Here is a 9,158-nt window from a genome sequence, read left to right as displayed (position 1 = left end):
TGGTCATAACTGACCCAATTCCAAATGTTGCAGTAACAAAAATAACAAGGTAATAGTGCTTTGTACTTAAGGCTAAGTAAGTTCTTGATGATTAATTTTTGTAGCCAGAAATGTTTTTTAAGCAGTTAGTTTAACCTTATACAGTGTTGCTAATAAGTATTTATCATTCTCATGATGGAAGCACATTACAGTATAATTTCCTCTAAACTATGGGACATAGTAAGTTATGTTAAACTAAAGTTATGTTAAACTGATGTATTTGTGGCCTGAATGCACATGCCCCAAACAACACAGTAGGAAGCAGTGTGTGGGAAATTTACATATTTCTTAAATTCTGTTTTAAAGGATAAACTTTTTGACTGTTAACCTCATAGGTACATGGTACTTTGCTCAAAATAGGCTATTCTTTAATCATTCACCACATTGACCACTGTGCTTTACTTATGCATTTGATATGGTCACTCTCATGCATATAACACTTTGATATTCACATTGATTTTTTTAACCACAAACCAGTTATTAAGATAACATTATTTTGGTTAGTGATTCATGCAACACACATCCCTACCTCATCTCTACTATATACTTCTATCATCCCTTTAACTATATATCTAATCAGGGACTCATCAGTCACAACTCAGTGCTTATGGTCACTACTTCACTGACATAATCTCATACACTAATATTCACTACATCATTAATTTCTGTCTCACTCTAAGTTTTAACCAATTACACTGTTTCCATATATCTCTGGAGATTAAATGTGAGGATGAGTTGAGATTTTTGGCAACATAAAATTAGTTTTAAAGAACAATGCTTCCTTTGTTATATAACTTAAATATAACAAGCACCCCAAAACAAAAACAAAAACATTTTTGTTTTTTTACTTATCTGTACTTTTTAGCACACTGCCTAACAATTAGGGACAAATGTTAGCATTACCTTCTTTGAGTTTGTAGTGCTGAAAAAAGGAATAATAGAAGAGGAAGTGCAGACCTCAGACACCCCCAAGCTACTAGTACAGTGATGGTGGAATGCCCAACAGTCTCTCTCTCTTTCTTTTTAAATCATCACCCAAAGATATGCTTTATTGATTTGAGAGAGAGAGGAAGGAGAAACATCGATGTGAGAGAGAGAGACATTGATCAGTTGCCTCCTGTATGTGTCCCAACTGGGGATTGAAACCACAGCCTAGGTATGTGCCATGACCAGGAATTGAACCCACAATCTTTTGGTGTACAGGGCAATACCACCCAGCCACGGCCAAAAGTCTCTTTTTTCATGTCTACTGAAACCTGGGTTTTTAGGGTCTGATCCTAAGCATGGATCCATGCTAATACTATGTATGAAGGACATTTATTAGTATTTATAATCTGCTGAGCTAGAAAAGTTTCTTAAAGGATCAAAAATATACTCAATTGTAGCTTCCAAGTTTCCCATAATGACATTAAATGTTAGTGTATAAAAATGATTGACTAAACCTGTACCCATTCTTCAGGCTGGTCCTTCTTCTTTGATGATAAAAATAACTTTGTGATATTGTCCAGAACTCTAACCCCAAAAGCACCATACTGGTCAACATTGGCACCGGCAAATTAATCTTGATGCTGATGAATTCCAGGCATGTAAATCTGCATGTCCACCCTCCACATGTTTAAAATTGTGCGGTAGCTAAAATTCAAAAAGAAAATAGACTTGAGGAAGGGGATAGGATAAGAGTCTGTGACAGAAAATCATGATAATTTTCAATAGTTAAATACTTTTGTTTCTCCCATATTCTTGCATATGATCCCATGCAAACATTGCATATAACTACTTTAGATAATTATATAAAATCATCAGTGCAAATTATGAATAGAGTGATTTGTTGCCTACATTTTTAAAATTTTCATGCTGCCTAGACACAGAAGAAATTCAGATAAATAAATTAGCAAAGTTGGTTATAGTGATGCAGCTTAAATATTCACATATGTTCCTCAAATATATGTGAACAGAATATATTCAAATTTATATATAACTTAACTATATTAATAATATTGAAATGTATAAAGTTGCTTATAAATTATATAATTATAAATTATATTTTTAAATTGCATATGCATATAAATTACACTTATAAATTATACAAATATGTTATATACCTCTATAAATTATAAATATACAATTTAAAATATAATTAACATAAATATATTATTTATATAAAATATAATATATACACATACAAAGGGGATCCAAAAATTGTGTATTTATTTTTACATTTTTAAACTTCAGTCACTTTCAAAGTTCTCTCCATTTGATGCAATGCACCTCTCAAGATTTTTTTTCTACTGCTCAAAACAGTTTTTAAACTAGTCAGTTTGGATGCTTTTTAGTGTTTCTACCTGTTTTTGTATCACCTCTTCCACATTGGCAACTTTGCAGACTTTTTCCATCCTGTTAAACAACAACAAAAAGTCACTCTGGGCAAGATTGGATGAATAGAGAGGGTGGCCATTTTTGGCTATTTTTGGTCAAAAATGTATGAACACTCATTCCAGTGTGGGCAGATGTGTTCCTAAATCACCCATTGTGAAACGGGTAAATGTGTGGAAAGAGTCTTCAAAAAAATTCACTGAAGCTGAACACAGCCTCTCACAACAATGCCAGCTAGTACACTGATACAGATGGGTTCCTAGAACTTTTACCTAGCAGGAAGAGTCTGTGCTACAAGGGGCCCGCCCTCTGGAACATAATTCTGTTTTTTTTTGATAACCCCTCATATATATTATTTTTACAATTCTGAAAAAATATGAAGTAAAAAAGTGAACATAAATAAGTAAAAATAATATATGTGTAACATTATAGAATTTGCTTTTATCATTATTTTACCTCTGTGAGTTTAATGCTGTGATAAAAGAATGAATGCAGTGATATAAATAGACAAGTTAAAATGGTTGTAGAGACACGTTGATAAGTAACTGATATCAAGAGAATATTTCCTGATTTATTTCCACTCTTCACCGTATTACATATCTCACTTTTTAATGATATATTTAAAGCTAGTTACATGATTGGAAGAAGTTACAACTGATGATACATATTAAAATGGATCATAAAACAAAATAGGAGAAAAATAAAAAATTTTAATGCTATCTATTTTATACCTTTTAAAGGCTATTTTAAAGGCTAATTTTGTTTGCAAATAGGAAAAAGGGAGATGTGTGTTTGCTGTCAAGAACTGTGAAGCAGCTGAGATTTTTATCCTTGCAAGCTAACAAGTCAGCCTGTCACTGTTTCATGGATGCTTGCAGAAAACACGAGACTCTCAGGTAAGAGACAAAGAACTTTATACCCAAACAATAGCTGTAGCCAGAGTGTTTGCATTTTGTTACACTGGTTATCTACACTGGTCCCTCTCCTGCAGTAACTAGAGGGTGACATGAAGAGGGCCAGGCGACACCAGAACATGGCAGTGACTTGCACTGCAGGAGAGGGACCATGTGATTAGAAAACTAATTTTGTATAATGGGCAGTAAACATGCTTTCTCTAGGCTCTGAAGACTATATGTTCCAAGGCTGTTTGCTGCACAGAATTTCTTGAAAACATTGTCTGGAATAAAGGCAACCAGTGCCTCACAAGATATACGTACATGCAAGTGACCTATGGAGAAATGTCCCCTAACCATTACATAGTCTAATAAAGCCATTTACATAATGGACTTCCTTAGACCTAAACTTTTGGGGAAGTAACATGAATGGATTTAATTGGGGAAAATGACACCCTTACAAAAATGTATTGTCTCCCTTATTCTGTTTTCTAAACACCCATCTAGTGCATATTTTATTGGGAGAAAACAGGAAGGCATAAATTAAAATCCACATAAACAAATTGTTTTCAGGTATTATATGTTTAAGAGACAATTTACTCACAAAGTGTACTCACTAGTATTACTATAAAACTTATTCCAGCTGAGTTTCTTTAGGAGGAAGGTAAAACTTAAGCAAAATGTAAAAAGATACTTTGTTTTTCCATTTTGTATATCAAAATAAAATACTCTGAAAATGCCCATGTGCCCCTAAGTGGAATCAATCAAAGATATGAAGGACAGATGGATGATATAATGAAAGCTGTAGAGCTGGGAAAGATGTACACATATTTACGTTTAGTATATGACAGGAAGATGTTCTTAATTGTTATGACCCCAAGGTCCTAAGATTTTAGAGTCACAGTAGTAAATATTCATTCCCTTCTCTAATGAAATGTATTTTATAGTCTGATATGCTGTGATTAAGGAATCTGTGAGATGTAATAATACACAAATCCTTACCAGTGTTCTCATGAGAGTAGCTTTTGGTTACAGGAAGATTTTTTAAATTATTAAATATATAATAATATATCAAGATTTAATATTCAACTAAGATGGATTGGAATGGGGGTAGGAGGTACGGTGGGTAGGGTGGGGGAAAGTGGTGGGAGGGGAAATGGAGACAACTGTACTTAAACAACAATAAGAAAGTGGTAGATTAAAAATATTCTTTTAATTGTATACCAACATGTTTCATTTTAACGTATGCTAAAATGTCTGAGCAAATAGGAATATCAGATAAGTTAGACATAATTTTCAATGTAAAAATCAAGCCATGGCTGGTGTAGCTCAGTGGATTGAGCATGGGCTGCAAACCAAAGCATTGCAGGTTCGATTCCCAGTCAGGGCACATGCTTGGGTTGCAGGCTACGGCCCCCAGCAACCACACATTGATGTTTCTCTCTCTCTCTCTCTCTTTCTCCCTCTTCCCCTCTCTAAAAATAAATAAATAAAATCTTTAGAAAAAATCATTCATTGTACATGAGTCAACAATATTCCCTACCCCCCAAAATTTAATATTTAACATTCTGAACACTGTGATAATTGCTTTTAAAAAATCTGAAAAGTGGGCATCATTACCTTAGAATTCAAGAGAAAATGCCTCTACTTGAATTTTTGAAATCACTAGTATTTTAACACAAGAATCTTCTTGTCAAGGAGGATATGGAGTGCTTTGGGATTAAATAGTTTTTAAATCAACTCAAATCACAGATACACAAAAAACTGCTAAAAATCTTCTGGTTTTATATCACTTATCAGAATGTGTTGAAGTTATGTTTCAAAACCAAATATAGTCATATTAAAACTGCTTATAAAATAGTCCAAAACATATCAGCTCTTCCTCTAAAAATTCATGAGTGTAAAAATAAAAACACTGAATATGCCATGTTAAGTTGAAGATACCTTATGATTAATTTCTATTTCTTACTACAGGTTTATAAACATGCCAATAATTCATGCATTACATTAAAATCTTATCAGTGGACCATGGTGACAAAAATACAAAAGTTCACATTTTAAAAATATCTATTTAAATTTCTCCTTAACACTGACATAGAAACAGGCAGTGACTAGAGTTGCATCAATCCTTCCCAACTGTCTCAAAAAATATGTGCACTGTTACAATAAAAACAGTTCACCAGCTGTTTATGCAAAAATTATTTGACAAAAAACAAGCATGGCCATATGGCACTCCAGCTCTGCTGTGGGAGCATGAAGAATAATTTTGTAGACTGTAGTACATAATGGTCATGCTAAGTAGGGTGTCAACTATTACAGGCACATTACATTAATAGTTAATCTGTCCTTTTATCCTCTAAGTACTTACATTTCTTAACAGCTTGTAGTTTGGAAACAACAACTCAATGATTAAGAATTGAAATTTTGGAAATGACAAAATATTTGATACAATATGGACATACACAATATTAATTCCCTAATTAAAAATACTGTTGAAATAATACATTAATTGAGTAATAGGAATGTGATGGGGTGCTGGTTCTCATTGCTAACTAGAGGTTCCAAAAATATAAATATTTTGAAAGTGCTACACACAATTTAGAAGAAAAAAATATTTACAAGAGGTACTCCAGGTAAGAATGAAGTCAACATATGCATTTGTACTATTAGACTGTAAGAATTGTACTTTTACTCATCTTTGTATTATTTGCAATATCTATTACTCTGTCTTGCACATAGGAAGCATGTAATAAATATTTGCTGAATAGAATACTCTTAGAAAAATGTGGCTTTTAAATGCCAATAGCAGATCCTAGAGCCATTAAGTTTATATAGAACTTCAGGAATACATTGGAAAATAACCCTCATCCATTACATAGACTGCATAGTTGAATGATGTTTATTAGCTTATGAAATTCCAATATTTTATCCTCATGTTAATTTTTCCTTTTGAGTTGTTTATGCATTGGGAGCTAAAATCACCTGAAAGACAAAACTGAATGACCTAGCTCTCACTCGGCAAATCAGAGTACTTAATTTAAGATCCTGGAAAGGAAGGTGGAAACCAAAATGGAGAAGAGAAAAGCCAGATTAGAAACCAGTCATTCACATTTGTGTGTTTTGGTAGATACCCTGACAAAAAGATGTTCATTGACATGTGGCTTTGTCATTAATAACTTTAAAATGTCAACTGAGTGTCATGGTGACATTAATAACTAAGAAAGAAACCATAGCAGATATAGTTCTGTAAGAAAAATGTTGCAGACATACCATCTATTTCTAAAATGTTTATCCTCTGTGGTTTTCATGGTTCATTTGATATAGAAGTGCCTAGTTTAAACTCATGATCTGTGTGGTTTACCTCCCCCCATATCAGTTCCAAGACCAAGATGTTAATCTTTTATTTCAGAGACTTAGAACCTTAAAGGATTTCAGGGTGGTAATGATATCCTTGTTTACAAATGGCAAACACAATTAGTGTGTAGGTGAGTATGTCTCAAGGGACACTGGAAGAAGGCTCCAAACTCTAGGATGGATACATAGCTGGTTCAGGGAACTTAACAATCATAATCAATGAGGGTGTATTATGAAAGTAACTTGAAAGATATTTGAAGAAACAAAATTTTTAAATTTGTGTAGACACAAATTAGTAAGAGCTCATAGCTTAATATCTGAATGATAGGACAATTAAATACTAGAACCACAGAAGTGTCAATACTTTAGTCCAGGGGTGTCAAACTCATTTTCACCGAGGGCCACATCAGCCTTGAGGTTGCTTTCAAAGGGGCAAATGTAATTTCAACTCTTTAAACAGTTAAGTAGTAGTTACATTTATACAATCTTAAAATTATTTTTGCCCTTTAAAGGCAACCACGAGGCTGATGTGGCCCCCAGTGAAAATGAGTTTGACACCTCAACTTTAGTCAATGACAGTTTGTTTCAATGGAGCAAATCTCACAAGACTGGAAGAGACTCTAAGATATAGCATTATTATCCCTCTATGATATTAATATTTAAGAAATATTAAACAGTTTTTAGTTGAATTTGTTTCACATGTTGCATAAAATCTATCAAAAGGACAGTCCCCCCCCCCCCCCCCAGGAAGGCACACCTTTTTATTGATTTTTATTGTGGCATTGTGATTAAAGTAATTATTGATTTTTATCACTTTTAAAAATATGTATTTTTTATTTTTATTTTTCAAAAGATTTTATTTATTTTTAGGGACAGGAGAAAGGGGAGAGAAAGAAAGGGAGAGAAACATGGATGTGTAGTTGCTTATTTTGCATCTGCTACTGGGGATCTGGCCTGCAACACAGGCATGTGCCCTGACTGGGAATTGAACTGGTGACCCTTTGGTTTGCAGGTGAGCACTCAATCCACTGAGCCACACCAGCCAGGGCAATAGGTATTTTTTAGAACAAGGAAGTCTTCTGCTCAATTGTTGACTATAAATGGTAACATTTTTCAGTAAAATGTTAGAAACATACACATGGATGGAACTCAGGAGATTTATGCTAAGTGAAATAATCCAGGCAGTGAGGGACAAATACCATATGATCTCACCTTTAAGTGGAACCTAATCAACAAAACAAAAAAGCAAGCAAAATATAACCAGAGACACTGAAATTAAGAACAATCTGACAGTAACCAGAGGGGAGGTGGGAGGGGATAATGGGGCAGAAGGGTTTTCAGGAACAACTATAAAGGACACATGGACAAAACCAAGTGGGGTGGAAGCAGGGGAGGGAAGTGTGGATGGCTGGAGTTGGGGGGGTGGAGGGGGTAAATGCAGACAACTGTACTTGAACAACAATAATAATCAAAAAATAGGCATATAAAAAAGTTTTCAAGAATACACACAATTTTTGAGAAAGCAACAGTATGAATGTTGAGAGATATGTTCACCCAGAATGGATATGGGTAGTGTGAAATAATTAATGGGTGATGATAATTGATGATCTAAAATGCTACTTTGTGAAAAAAAAAGAACAACTGTTATTAGGAAATAAGAATACATTGGAGGGGGAGTTGAGATTTTTTGATTTATGGATATATATAATATATAACTTATTTAAAAATATTTATTATATGCTAGTCTGATATTAAATCTAAGCATGCTTATTTTAAAAGTAAGAAATTGTCCAAAGAAATAAACACCACCTATAATTTCCTATCAACAGATAGGCTGTACAGATCTACTTTTTAAAGTTTGTTCTCAGTATTTTAAGTTTTCTGTAATATTTGTTGCACTTCTCCCATTAATATTTTTAATTTGTTCATTTATTTTACATGCAGAATTTTAACTTTTTGTAGATCAATCTATCATATTTACCATTTATATATGATTTCTGAAATTGGAGTCATATTAAAAAAGTCATATCTTTCCCAAATCATCTTTAATATTCTTCCCGTTTTTTATTGTGTTTATTTTTTATGAGCAGAGCTTGATTTATTGGCATTAAAAAACCAGTTCTCATATACAAAGCATGCTAATTTTTATTTTTGAATGTTCAATGCACTCTTTAAAAATTAGATAAAATTTAAAGCACATATTAAGTGAACTGTTTCTCCTGTAAGTGCTTAAATGACTATTTGACAACATTGATCTCAAGTACACATCACTCAGGCACCCACAGATAGATTCCCAGGCCTGTTCGTCATAATGTGTGACCTGGCAGATGCTGATTGTAGTGCCGGCACAGGTCTGCATTTGGTCACAGGAGTGGATCATTGCCAAAACCCAGAGGTACAGGACCTGCGGAAAATTCATTTGCATGTTAGAATCACAACTATAAATGGCTACAAATTACACCTTGCTCCTGGGGCATTGCAGCTAAGCTGTGACTAAGA

This window comes from Phyllostomus discolor, chromosome X, assembly GCF_004126475.2.
Source record: "Phyllostomus discolor isolate MPI-MPIP mPhyDis1 chromosome X, mPhyDis1.pri.v3, whole genome shotgun sequence".
Taxonomy (NCBI): Eukaryota; Metazoa; Chordata; class Mammalia; order Chiroptera; family Phyllostomidae; genus Phyllostomus; species Phyllostomus discolor.
The sequence above is the reverse complement of the archived record's forward strand: the minus strand, read 5'-3'. Positions refer to the sequence as shown.